General features: G+C 39.7%; 1 long non-coding RNA gene across 1 annotated transcript in view; it reads right to left on the bottom strand.

The window, feature by feature from the left end:
• Positions 1–14,276, bottom strand: part of LOC139187140 (uncharacterized) — a 388,840-nt gene that overhangs the window by 345,890 nt on the left and 28,674 nt on the right. The window contains exon 2 of the long non-coding RNA XR_011570779.1: positions 4,630–4,708. This is a non-coding gene — a long non-coding RNA (uncharacterized lncRNA). The remainder of the gene's footprint in view (positions 1–4,629; positions 4,709–14,276) is intronic.

Here is a 14,276-nt window from a genome sequence, read left to right as displayed (position 1 = left end):
AATTATTTTGCTGGTGAAGTACAGCTTGAGAAGGAGATGGAAAGTTATGGCTCATGCCACTGAGTAAAGAGCCCACGGGGAGCCAGAGGTAGGATGAAGATGAAGACAGGAGGCATTTGGTCCCAGGATGACACACATTACTTGCTTCATAACTAGCCCAGGCGTGTACTATCTTTGCAAATAGAAAGCTCACATACACAGAGTATACACTGCATCCTGCTTCCCCTCACTTGCATGTTTTTCGTCCCTTCACTTCCAAAGCCCATTGTGGAAAAAAACTCCACTCTGCATATACTCGTTGGGAATTACACGCTAAAGACAAATAGTCCCAATGTCCAGTTTAGGATTTCTATTTCTATCCCCTTTTTAAACTGCGTGTTTTGGGGGTGACTCACTATTTAATACAAAACAGATCTCTTGGTTTGTTCTTTTCTTTTTCATAGCATATCAGAAAGTCTTACAGAATGTGGCCCCATGTTCTCTGTTTTACCAATTCCTCACACCTACATTTTCTCTGACATTCTTAACTTTCAAAGAGATTCCCCTTAACTTGCACAGAAACAGATGTCTCTGCCTTAACTTTTGGGTCAGCACACACACACATTCACACATACCACACAAGATGGACTATTATCCAGTCATAAAGAAGAAAGAAAACCTGTCTTTTGAAACAACAGGAATAAAACTTATTACACTAAGCAAAATAAGGCATGAAAGGCAAGTACTCTACGTTCTCACATGTGGAGTCTATAAAAAGTCAAAGTGATTAGAAATAGAGTAGAATGGTGGTCAGTAGGGGCTGGAGGTGTAGGAAAGATGGAGATGTTGGTTATTGAGTACAAACTCCAAACTGTAAGAGTAACAAGAAAACTAATAAGTAGATATGGAGCTCTAATGTACATTATGGTGCTTATAATTACCAATACTATACTAGGCACTTGAAAGTTAAGAGTAAATCTTAAATGTTATCACCACAAACAAAAAATCATAATTATGTAAGATGATAGAGGTGTTAACTAACCTTACTGTGGTTAATGATTATATTTTGCAATAATTACATGAACACAATAAACTGTGGAAAATTCTGAAAGAGATGGGAATACCAGAGCACCTGACCTGCCTCTTGAGAAACCTATATGCAGATCAGGAAGCAATAGTTAGAACTGGACATGGAACAATAGACTGGTTCCAAATAGGAAAAGGAGTATGTCAAGGCTGTATATTGTCACCCTGCTTATTTAACTTATATGCAGAGTACATCATGAGAAACGCTGGGCTGGAAGAAGCACAAGCTGGAATCAAGATTGCCAGGAGAAATATCAATAACACTCAGATATGCAGACGACACCACCCTTATGGCAGAAAGTGAAGAGGAACTAAAAAGCCTCTTGATGAAAGTGAAAGAGGAGAGTGAAAAGGTTGGCTTAAAGCTCAACATTCAGAAAACTAAGATCATGGCATCTGGTCCCATCACTTCATGGGAAATAAATGGGGAAACAGTGAAAACAGTGGCAGACTTTATTTTTCTGGGCTCCAAAATCACTGCAGATGGTGACTGCAGCCATGAAATTAAAAGACGCTTAATCCTTGGAAGGAAAGTTATGACCAACCTAGATAGCATATTCAAAAGCAGAGACATTACTTTGCCAACAAAGGTCCATCTGGTCAAGGCTATGGTTTTTCCAGTGGTCATGTATGGATGTAAGAGTTGGACTGTGAAGAAAGCTGAGCATCGAAGAATTGATGCTTTTGATCTGTGGTGTTGGAGAAGACTCTTGAGAGTCCCTTGGACTGCAAGGAGATCCAACCAGTCCATTCTGAAGGAGATCAGCCCTGGGATTTCTTTGGAGGGAATGATGCTAAAGCTGAAACTCCAGTACTTTGGCTATGTCATGCGAAGAGTTGACTCATTGGAAAAGACTCTGATGCTGGGAGGGATTGAGGGTAGGAGGAGAAGGGGACGACAGAGGATGAGATGGCTGGATGGCATCACTGACTCGATGGATGTGAGTCTGAGTGAACTCCGGGAGTTGGTGATGGACAGGGAGGCCTGGTGTGTTGCGATTCATGAGGTCTCAAAGAGTCGGACATGACTGAGCGACTGAACTGAACTGAACTGAATTATCATCTTGTACACCTTAAGCTTGTGTGTGTTGCATGTCAATAATATCTCAATTAAGCTAGAGGAAAAAAGAAACTATGGAGATGAGGCCTGGCAATCTGTGTTTTAACCAGCCCTCCAGATGATTCTGATGTATGCTAATGTAAAAATACAACTATTCTGGAAAACAAGCAGGAAGACTTCAGGTCAAAGGTGAGGTTTAATTTTCTGGCAGGATGTTAACACCAGCATGGGCCATCTCAAAAGTCTAGCCTGGGATCTCCTTGTTTGGCTCTGATGGATGGGAGGGATCCTGTGTCTCTAGAAAGCTTTCCACCTTTATGGTTCATCTCTCAAGCATAGAGCACCACACACGGAATCTTAAGAGCGACAGCTCAGCATTCTTTAACCACACTAAAAAAAAAAAACAAAAACGACCCACACTTAAAGTGTAAACTAATAAAGAACAGGATATTCTGTTCCCACGTGTAGGTGCTGGGAAAGCAATCGGGACGAACAGGGAGGGTGCAATGGTCGCTTTCTCCCCTCGCACTCACCCTCTGCAGGGGCATGCCATATATTAGCGGGCACTTCACATCAGCTAATTCAGATTCCCCTGTCAGACAAATCCCACCCGTGAGCACTGCTGTCTACACCACATAACACCACATAGATCAAGAGTGGGGAGAGGCCGAAGTCATGAACACCATAGCTTTCCATAAAAGTTAATTAATGACAGAAGCATATTGCTGGGAATGGCAACACGGCTGTTATTTATGGCTCAGGAAACCCCAACTGTAGGGATTTGCCTTTTCCTTTCTCCCAGTCCCAGCTCTACCCACGAGTTTACTCACCCCATTACAGTAACTTCGTGACTCATTTGCCAAGTTAACAAGACTATAGCATGGAATCTATAAAAATTAATACAACAGCTGGACATCCAACACACATCCCAGGAGAAACAGACCACCCTATGGATGCCGCCCTGTTCTTCTCTATCCCCACACCTCAACACTTCTTCACACTTCACATTTCTACTGTTGGCAACAGTTCCCACCTGTCACCCCCAAGAAAAGGATTTCCCCGAGGAATCCTTGGTGCTGAAAGGCTTCTAGACACCTCCTTTCCCCACTTCCCAGCCATACCGCCCCACACAGGCATGGGCCAACCCGTTAGGTGTTAGGAAAACGGCTCACCACTGACAGACCATTACCGCTTTGAGAGGCTGTGTAGCACCATGGTGAAAACTGTCTCTGGCTGCAAATTCCAGTAAACTGTTCATGGTGTCCTCATCTATAAAGTGGGTCCAACAATACTTGCCTTTGAAGGTTGCTGTGAGGTTCGAACCAACCTGATGAGAACTGAGTGACTCCAGGTGCTACTGGGGCCCAGCAAACCTTCATGGTACAAGGGCTTCTCCTTCACTCTTTCCCCTTCTCAGGCCACGTGCCCCTACAAACCTAGACTATTATTTTCTACAAACCTTGTACTCTTGCTCACATAGATTTTAGAAGGGGGTGGTCTGAAGGTGATGCAGTTTTTACGTGTGCATTTTTTCTGAGGATGAGGTCTAGAGCTTTCAATACCTTTTCTAAGCCCCTCACGACCACTGCAATGTCTCAGGAGAAGAAAGAAAACAGTACCCTGGGAAAGCTCAGAAAGCAAGTAGGCACATTTATGCTGGAGAAGACAGCTCCACGTGTTGGAGAGAGTGCTGCGCTGTGAGTCACATGACCAGTGTTTCACTCTCCTCTCCTGTAAACCAACTGTGGCAAATGCCTTCTCAGAGCTTAGTTTCCATTTCTTTATGCTTGAAACAGACATCGTAGCGATGCCTTACCTCCCTTCATGCAGTTGTGGGCATCATAATAAGTAACAGATGTGAAAGAATCTTTTCAAGCAGAAAACACCATCTCAATAAACGTATGATACTCAAGGTCCACATGCTTCATCAAGATTCCAATAGATAAACAGCTTCACCAACTGGCCATTGTAATCCACAAAATTATGAGAAAAATTACCATGGAGTGAGTTAAATTGTTCTTTTTGTTCTGCTTGTATGGAAATAGCAAAGTCATCTCTGGACTAACTTTTTAAAATAAGCAAGCAGAAATCTTTTGTGGGAAAGGAAAATCTGTAAGTACGGTTTGATTTTACCTGATCCACTATAACTCTTAAAGCTACCCAGTGCCCCGCCCCCCACACACCGTCCCTGCCATGATTTGCTTTAATTGCATGTCACTGCTAACTTCCTTGTAAAGAGACAGGCCTCTGCCATTCCTTCTAATTATCCAAATCGCCAGCCACTGTGTGTGGCCTTACCTAAGGCTTTTAACCAGCTCTAATATCTCTAAATCAAAGCAAGTGGGAAGCGTCCCTGTTGGAGTAACTCTAATAAATGCTACATGACATTCCTTGAAGACCATTTGGAAATACTCTCTTCAGAGTTACACCAATTCCAACATAATAACTCATCAGTTAAAAACATTCATAACCAGAAGTCCACGTGTAAACCATGCATCTCTTACCTCCTGTTGCTAGAGGCTCCACATTTCATCTGGAAAGGACATAAATCTGGCGATCTCACTTCAGGCCTAGCCCATCCACCTGAGAAAGAATATTATATAGCTCAATACAATTATGTAGCTATTTCTGCAGCTTCCCCAGATCTAGCATCGGTTGATATTGGCATTGATAATAATAATAACAAAGCACCATCATTAATGTTTTCCTACGTGCAAATGGCGCAGGAACCACATTGTCCTACACATTGTCTCACTTGATCAGCACAGTCCTGTGGACAGCTGTTCCCAATCTGCAGTTGTAAAAGCTGAGGCCTTGAGAGCTTGAGTGTAACTTGCCTGTAGTAGGAGAGAAGCACCAAAAGCAAACAGAGCGCATGTGGAACTGACAAAGAGATGGTCGCCGAGGAGGCCGAGATAAATCGTTCAGAATTCCCATTATCTATGTACACGGTTGTATCATTCCTTTTAAATATTACTGTTTAAAAATTGAACTAAAAAATTTAGGCATCTAAAAATACGAGTTCCTCCTATTTTCAAATTACAAATATAAAATTATAGAAACTCTGGAGAAAACGTTTGGTATTCATGAGAAATACTATTATCAGTATTTCACATTTTACCACACAGATCCAGATTTTTTAAAGATATACCGTGCATTCTTGGATTGTGTTCTGGTAAGTGTGAATGTGTTTGGTTCCTGAAAATTAAGTATTATGTACACAGAGTATATAAGGCTTATATAAGTACACTTATGATCTAGACACTTTTTAATATGTATGTTGTATGTTAACAATACATTCTAAAACTATCTGTGTATCAGTATATTCATGTTTCATCACTATTTTCTGTACTTTCTCAAAATAAGCATCAAGCTGTTAGTACACATTTTACTTTTCCCCAGAATGGTTTTCCTTTACAGTGGAAATCTGTGGAACTGCATCTTAGTAAGTCCCTTGGCAAGTCTTTGTTCATACTAAAAATCTAGTCACTTTACAGCCACCAAGTGTGGCTGTCTCTGATTCAGAGACCCAAGCAGCTCTCTGTTCAGTAGCACTTGCTTAGAAAGCCAAAAAGGAGTTCGTGACAAATAGAAGAGCAGTTAAAAGGGGATGCTGCACTTTCTCTGTTGACTCTGTTATTCAGGCAAGCACAGGGCTTGCCCACAGGGTACCATGTAGGGAAGAAGCTTGTTTTGTTGAGATGATGGGAATTTCCTGGGAAGACTCTGTCCCTCCTGTCCATCCAAATGAAGTTTGAACAGAAACACTTTCTAGAATAAGTACTGCCCCCTGCCCTCAGTGCTATAACCCAGAGTTTTGTGCAATCTTTCCCCTCTCTTCTCCCATCACCAGTTAGAACAATCATCAGATAACTGAGAACAGAATGACAATAAGGTTTGAACGCTTTTTTCTAACAGTTAAAAACCAAGCCTTTGTTGCTATATTAATTCACACATTTGCTCAGTTCTAATCAGCTATGATAATCCAATTCTTATCTATTTTTATCAATGTTATTTGCATCAGAAAATTATCTATCAAACGACAGAGACTATGTAAATGTGGCTCCATAGGTAGTGTTTAAGTAACCAGTTGTTGTTGTGGTTCAGTCGCTCAGTCGTGTCTGACTCTTTGCAACCCCATGGACTGTAGCCCACCAGGCTCCTCTGTCCATGGGATTCTCCAGGCAAGAATGCTGGAGTAGGGTGCCATTTCCTTCTACAGGGGAAGTAACCAGATTCAACTGGTAAAACAAAGGCCTACCTCCCACCAAAAAAAATAAATATCAACACCAAGACAGTGCTCCAAACAAGAGAGAGATTTGAAAACAAGCTGTCCGGGGCTGGTACAGTAGCTCCACATCATTAAGAACGCAGGGATTATTAGATCTTGTTGCTTTGCCATCCTCAACAAGTGCCATCCATCTTGTGCTTGAAGACAACCATTTCAGATGTCATGTCACATCCACATTTTACCCATTGTTAGGAGGAAAAGGGAAAACAGAGGACAGACATGTCTCTTTTTCTTTAAGAGCATCACCAGTAAATGGAACACCATACTTCCATGTACATCGATTGGCCAGAATGTAATCACATGGCTGCACCTTGATGAAAGGGAGGCTGGGAAACATGGTCACCAGCTGGACAGCCATATGCCCTGCAAAATTCTGGAGGCTCTATTGCTAAAGAAGTAGAGAATGGATATTGGGAGACAACAAATGAAACATGCATTCACTCATTCATCTGTATTCATTCATTCATAAACACTGGATGCCTCCTGAACGCCTAGAAACAAGTGCTAGTGTAAGGAATACATCAATAAAACACCATCCCCCGATTCCCACCTCAAAGGATTTATTGTCTAGTGAGGAAATACACATGGAAACAAACTGCTAAGAAACAAATTGCTCTACTAGGATTATGCACAAAGTACAACACTCTGCCTAGGAGAACCAGGAACGCTCAGAGAATGCAGCCTTTGCATTGACACTTGAAAGGCAGTAGTAATCATATAACAATAGTAACACTAACAGCATTCCTTTTCAAGCGCTATTCTAAATCCTTTACACATACTAATTTATTTAATCCCTCCACTATAGAAACCATTACTATTCCCACTTTGCAGCCAAGAAAACTAAGGAGTTATAAGTGATGGAATTGAGATGTGAACATGTATAGTCTGACTCCAGAGCCTATATTGCCTTTCATGAGAAAGAAAGGGCCCAACCTTCTCAACCTAAATCTCCCAATGCTTTCTTGGCATGTAGAGGAAAGGAATGATAGAAGGAGAGAAGAAAAAGATTACAGGGGTTCACAAGCCTATCTAAGATCCAGCATGATGGAACTCAAAATGTAATGCAAGCATCTTGACTTCCAGCTCTCTTTCTGAGGAGGGTGCATCTTGAGGTACATTCGAAGGGTATATTGAAGGGTGACGAAGACCTGTGGAATGTTCTCCAAATATATGACTATACCTGTTCTTTTATTCAAAAACTAATTTTGAGGGGATTTACTAAAAATCAGACATCAAGTCAACACCCTCCTTCTAGAACCAACATAATAATTTCTTTAATGCTGGAGTAGGATTGTATGTATTAGCATGAGGGGAAGCAATTTTGCCAATATCAGAGGGGTCCATACCTAAAAGAAGTTTTGCTTTCATTGAAATCATTGATACATTCAGAGAAGCTCTTCTGCCTTGATGATTCTGCTAGACGAAATAGAATTCATTCATTTGCAACAGTTATTTATTATGGTATCCTAATATTCTAAACAGGTTGTCTTTTATTTAAAAGGTGCTGACCCTGAAAAGATGAGGGGAAAAATATATTCAATGAAAGCTTGGTAATATTTCAGCATGTTTCAATGACTCTCTTTTTCTCTTGTTTTCTCCTGGTCATTTCCCACCCTTGATTAGTAATTTTACACCCTAATAGTAAAATATGAAATACTTTTTAATACTGCCATGGTGGTAAAAGTGCTTAGTTTTTATGATGCGTCTCCAGAGATAGATCTTTAGCAGTATATAGTGAGGTTAATTCAGCATAAAATAGTATAATACCTTTCTTATTTCTGTTCACTCATTTAGAAATTATGGGACAAATTCTAGGTTCACCCCACTGACTGAAAAGTAGTGTCTTAAAAGACTGAAGTTCTCCTATTCTTTTTAGGGAGGTTAAAAATGTTTCCAATCAACTTTTTAAAAATCTAATAAACAGGAATTATTTCCCATTTTTATTTCCTCGGATTCTTGAGAGAATTTACCATTAATGAATGCTCTGCAATTACTGGAGATGACTCTCCTATCCAGATACCCAGCTACTCACCCCTCTCAGGGTCTCCCTTTCGAAATACTTAATGAAATGAGATCTGGAAACGGAACAGTCTTTTGCACTCTGCCATTTTGTGAAGATACTAATAATATTTCCTTTGGCTGTATTTTTCGATAGTGAGAGGAAGAGAAACATGTTAGCTACTTGAGAACACAGTGGTAAAGTGAGGAAGACAAAAGAAAAAAAACAGGAAATTTCTTTCTTGGTTCTCTGAGCTATACTTTAAACAGATCTCAAATCTGGTGCCTAGGAGCAGTGACAGCCACCTATGAGATGCAATTCCCTCCCAGAAAGTCACAGAGCCCTAACTTCTAATAGGCGTTGGCATCAGACAGGGTAAAATGAACACAAATTTCATACATGCAATTATGCTCATTCTCCCTGATATCAGCACTTACAAAAGTCCAAATTGGGTTTGTGCAATAAGCTACATTATAACTTAATCTCACAGTGGCTTCTAATTTCAATCTCTAATGAATGCTTGGCACTCCTTTGCTTCCTTTCATAAAAAGACAAAGTTCCTGCTTCTCACTTCATAAAAATGGCAAGAACAAGTTAACCTGTAGCTAATATGGATAAGAAAAGGTTAATATGAGTAGAATGAAAACACAATTTCCACACAATTTTAATTTTACAGTGAAATCCAAAGCTCTTTAGACTAGATAATTGTTAGTTTTTCTGGGTACTTACTGCATTACCCCACTTGGAAACCTATTAAGAATTAAAAGTAAACATGTCAAACAAGAACTGCTCCCTAATTAATACTAAGACATGTACGAAAACATTCTTGAATATTAGGCTTAGTAGTATTGTACATTATATGGTCCCTGCTTATAAAAAGTTAAATGTTTCTTCAAATGAGAATGCAGACCAATAAAGATGGTTAAATATGCAAAATGTAGCGATCCATTTGACGTACACAAGCCATTTCTAATAATGTTATACTGCCTACCTGCATTTTAAAGATTAATTAATTCTAACCACCCTCCTGTGAGAAAACTGATAAACAAACATGTTGATTAACAGAGAAGTTAAAAAATATATAACATAATGCAAGGTACTACACCTGAGCTCAGAACTCACTCAGTTGTGACAAACAGACTTTAATTCCCACTCTGATTTCTAACTGCATTATCCAAACACCATGTCACAAGAAGCCAGAAAGAAAGTGACGCAACGCTTCACAAACCCCAAGAATTTGCTGCTGGTGTTTAAGACCAGAAACTAAAACCATAAATATATAAAACCCAAACAAACATACTGATCTCTTAAACTCTGACCCAGCCTTAACCCAAGTATTAATGATTTTCCCAGAACTAAACCAAGAAAGATTTCCCCCCCAAAACAAAGCCTACATCAAAAGGCATCAAAGTGCAGAAAACTGTGGTGTGTGGAAAGGGTTATGGGGCCCTGTGCCCTGATCTGTACCCCAACATGGAAGCTCCTGGGGGACTGTGGAATCTCTGAGCACAACTTCCTGCCATTCTTCACATACTTGTCACATTCTGAGACTTGGCGTGGCCAGGTTTGGTGAATTAAAGAAGACAAGGAAAATAAGAAGGGTCTAGAACTTTATGAAGGATAATCTACTGAGGAGGAGGTAGAATTTGGGGGACCCACCAAGTTCAGGGAGAAATTTAGTCCAATAGACAGACCACAGTCTTCCAACCACCCATAATTCAGCAACAGTGTTTACCTACCACATGATGCTAGGTAAAATAGTATGTCACCCACTTCCAGACTTCACACTTAGGTAGAAAAATGATGCATTTGTGCTGCTGGGACAGCAGCAAACACTGTCCGTGGGATAGTTCCATATAGATTAAAATTCTAGGCTTTTAGGTACTCCATAACTTCTTGTCAAACTAAATTACTGTTCCCAGACATCAAACTGCGTTCTTGTGTCTGAAAAAGCTAACATGTCTCTGAAAGTGCATATCATGGTTACATGCTTACCACACCTAAAAAATCTGCAGCCTATTAATGGAAACACATGTAGAATGGAAGGGGGTGGGTGGACTGTAACTGGAAGAAAGAGTATTAAGACAGGTTTTAAAAGTCATAAAATGCAGGTCTCATTCTTTAAGTCATTAAAAGACCCGTAGCGGTCTGCTGTTTAATACAATAAAATATAACAGTAAGGACCATAACAGTTTAGCCATGTCATAGTAGGATAGAAAAATCAAATCACATGCTAGATAGAGAAAGTCTTCTGAAGGACACAAATCCCAGAGCACGGCACTAATTTCCATGAGGAATAATCTTGAAAGACCTTCAAAGGTTTGCTTAAACCATAACGGGGAGCACCAGTGTAACCTCTAGAGAGGAGTTTGCAAAGTTCTGCCTATGGACACTTTTCTCTAAAGTCTAGACTCCAAGCTCCAAAAGTAGACTGGAATCTGACCAGCCACTGGAGAAAAGCAAGTCACTGGATTCCAGTCTTTATTCTCTGAGATTTGCCAACTTGTCAAAAGTGAGAGCAAGAATTTTATAGTAAAGGTGGAGTACATGATTCAGGAAAATCTTTGATTTCAAGAAATAAGAGTTTCCAAATTTGCCACAATCCCAGTGGGACACGATTTTTATGAGCTAGGAGGAGAGAGAGAAAAAAGACGTACAAAGATTTTTGTACCTTTGTTCTGTCTAAAATAATTAATACCAATAATAATACAATTCCAAAATGACTCACTCCTGGAGAGTCAACAACTACCATGTCCAATGAAGAATAAAAGTCTGTTATTACCATGTTTTCTATGACAAGGAAAATTAGCCTCTACATTACATTTTTTAAAATGAAGCCTCTTACAACTTTTTTTTTTTTTTTTTTTTGCGATTGAAGTGTTGAAAATCCAATACACTCTTTCAAGAGGGAAATCTAAACAGTTTTCTGTTGTAACAGCAACATACAGTAGTCTGGAACCTCCTTGAAGTTAATTGCAGCACAGCTCACTAATGAAACTTTCCGTCTATTAAATCTTAACAGGCATAACTATAAAAATGGCGCCAAGCTTTCTCCTGCTCTGGAATGTCCCAGCCAGCACTTTGTGACTTTTACCCTTTATCTTTGTAATTACTGTAATTATTGCAGAGTTGGAGTAGAATTGAGATCTGAGAAAGTATTTTTTTCCAAAGTCCATTTTTTTTGTTCATATTCTCGGGAATGGGAAACGTTTGATATGGCCTACAAGAGGGGCCAGTTACATCCATCTTTCACTGTAGAGCCCATGCTAGGGTCAAGGACTTGGATTATCATTGAGTTCCACAATATATATATTGTATACCAGTAGCTTCTATAGAACTGTTATTTTCTAGTAAACTGATTATATTCTTTATTTTGGATAATTTATATATTAATAGAAGTCATTTTGTAAATAATGTAAGGATGGAAAACAAGACATTAAAATGATTACTCTCAGTTTTATAGCCTAACAAGAAAATATTCCCCTTTTTTTCATATTATCCATCTGAAAGTGAGCATTATTCTTAATCAGTATTTTGAAGTCTTTGGATAAAAAACAAAAGGAAATAACAGCTCTTTTTTGTATTACTTGTTCTCATGAAGAACAAAGTCACTTTAATTTTTCTGTCTCTAAATGGTCCCTATGTCTGTACAATGGAAAGAATACAGGAATATATAACACTTGCCACCAGTTCTTATTTTTGTATCAAGTCTTCTCAATACTAAGGGAAGCACTCCTAGGAAGTACAGTCATTTTGTTACTAGATCCAAGCTTTTGTCCTAAAGAGCAGCAGCTAGAGAAAGGAAATGTTCAACTATGAGCCAGTTTGGGGGCCAAATGAGGATGGACTGTATGCATAATGCATTGCAGTTATCTTTATAAATTAATGCTTTGCTGCAGGATAAATGTATTTGCAGCCTAATGCCCAGAGGGCTTTTTATTTCATTTCTATTTTCTCTTCACTAGGCAAGCTGGAGCCAAAAAGACAGCATGTACATATATAGTTTTGGCTTAGAGAACTAGGACATAAAACATGTTAATTAACTTCTGAAAAGTAAGTTTTGATTAATTTTATAATATGTGCCTGGCACCTCAGTGATAAAGTGGATTTTTTGAATGACCCCACAGAACAAATTTTCACTTCAGTGATCATCAATTCCTACTTTATGTAATATATGGGCATCTCTTTACAATTTAACAGTCAGCACGACATAGGTTACCTGCTAAAACATTGTTTCTCTAAATGCAATCAGTACATGGACCACCTACATCATAATTACCCAAGGAACTTGCAAAATGCAGGTTCCTAGGCCTGCTGTATCAGATTCCCTCAGATAGGAGGTGGACAACAGAGATTTACCAAGCTCCCTGGTTCATTCCTGTGCACTGAAACTTGTACACAGATGTGTTAAGGGAAGTTCAACATGACTTAATACCTTCAGTTGTTCCACATACAGCATCATCTTCATTATTAACTAATATTTTTACTTAGTCCCTATTGAGTTCAAGGGAGAAGGCAATGGCAACCCATTCCAGTATTCTTGCCTGGAAAATCCCATGGATGGAGGAGCCTGGTAGGCTGCAGTCCATGGGGTTGCTGGGAGTCGGACACGACTGAGCGACTTCACTTTCACTTTTCACTTTCATGCATTGGAGAAGGAAAAGGCAACCCACTCTAGTGTTCTTGCCTGGAGAATCCCAGGGACAGGGGAGCCTGGTGGGCTGCTGTCTATGGGGTCCCACAGAGTCGGACACAACTGAAGCGACTTAGCAGCAGCAGCAGCAGCAGCAGCATTGAGTTCAAGACATTATCTGGAGAGATGTGAGGGTTACAAAGGTGGTTTGGTGGCATGTTTAGTAGACATGTATCTACCCTTACAATCCAGCTTGGAGGATAAATCAAAGATAAATAGAAACGTAGCATAGCATGTACCAATCACAAATAACAGTAATAGTAAGCATGGTCAATTACTGAGCTCATAATATGAACAGATATATTTATATGTATTTTCTATTTCTCATAATCCTAGGTAGAAGATATAATTTTGCTTTTATTACAAATAAAAACTTCTGAGCTCAGGTAGTTCACATGACTTTCCCAATGTCATAAAGCTCATAAACGAGAGAGGTAGAATTGAGCTCAAATCCTGTGACCCCAAGGCCAATATTCTTCCAGCCCACCTTCTGGCCTAACAGGAGCTCAAGTGAAGCAAAGTTGGAATTTAGTCCTGTTCTCATTGATAACTTAACTTAAGCTATCAAATGTCAAAAACAAAGTCTTGGGGCCTCCATGAATAAAGCACCTTATGTCACAAAATGTGTACACAAGGGATATTATTTACTCACAATGTAACTCCATTCATGACAGAGCAAGGGTATTAAAGGGTAGTTTTCTATGTTTTGTTTCCAAGAATAAAGTATATTGTTAAAAAGTTAGATTTATTGTGGCCAAGAGTACAATTATCTGAACTTAGCATTTTCTAAGTCGTAAGCGAATTTCCCCTAATTCTTTAGCACAGATTTAATTTAGGGCAGATAGAGGCCAAATATAATTTGAATTATTCAGTCAGTTCAGTTCAGTCACTCAGTCATATCTGACTCTGCGACCCCATGAATCGCAGCACACCAGGCCTCCCTGTCCATCACCAACTCCCGGAGTTCACTCAGACTCACATCCATTGAGTCAGTGATGCCATCCAGCCATCTCATCCTCTGTCATCCCCTTCTCCTGCTCCCAATCCCTCCCAGCATCAGAGTCTTTTCCAATGAGTCAACTCTTCGCATGAGGTGGCCAAAGTACCGGAATTTCAGCTTTAGCATCATTCCTTCCAAAGAACACCTAGGGCTGATCTCCTTTAGAAT

This window comes from Bos indicus, chromosome 2 (genome assembly GCF_029378745.1).
Source record: "Bos indicus isolate NIAB-ARS_2022 breed Sahiwal x Tharparkar chromosome 2, NIAB-ARS_B.indTharparkar_mat_pri_1.0, whole genome shotgun sequence".
NCBI classification, from domain to species: domain Eukaryota; kingdom Metazoa; phylum Chordata; class Mammalia; order Artiodactyla; family Bovidae; genus Bos; species Bos indicus.
The sequence above is the reverse complement of the archived record's forward strand: the minus strand, read 5'-3'. Positions and strand labels throughout refer to the sequence as shown.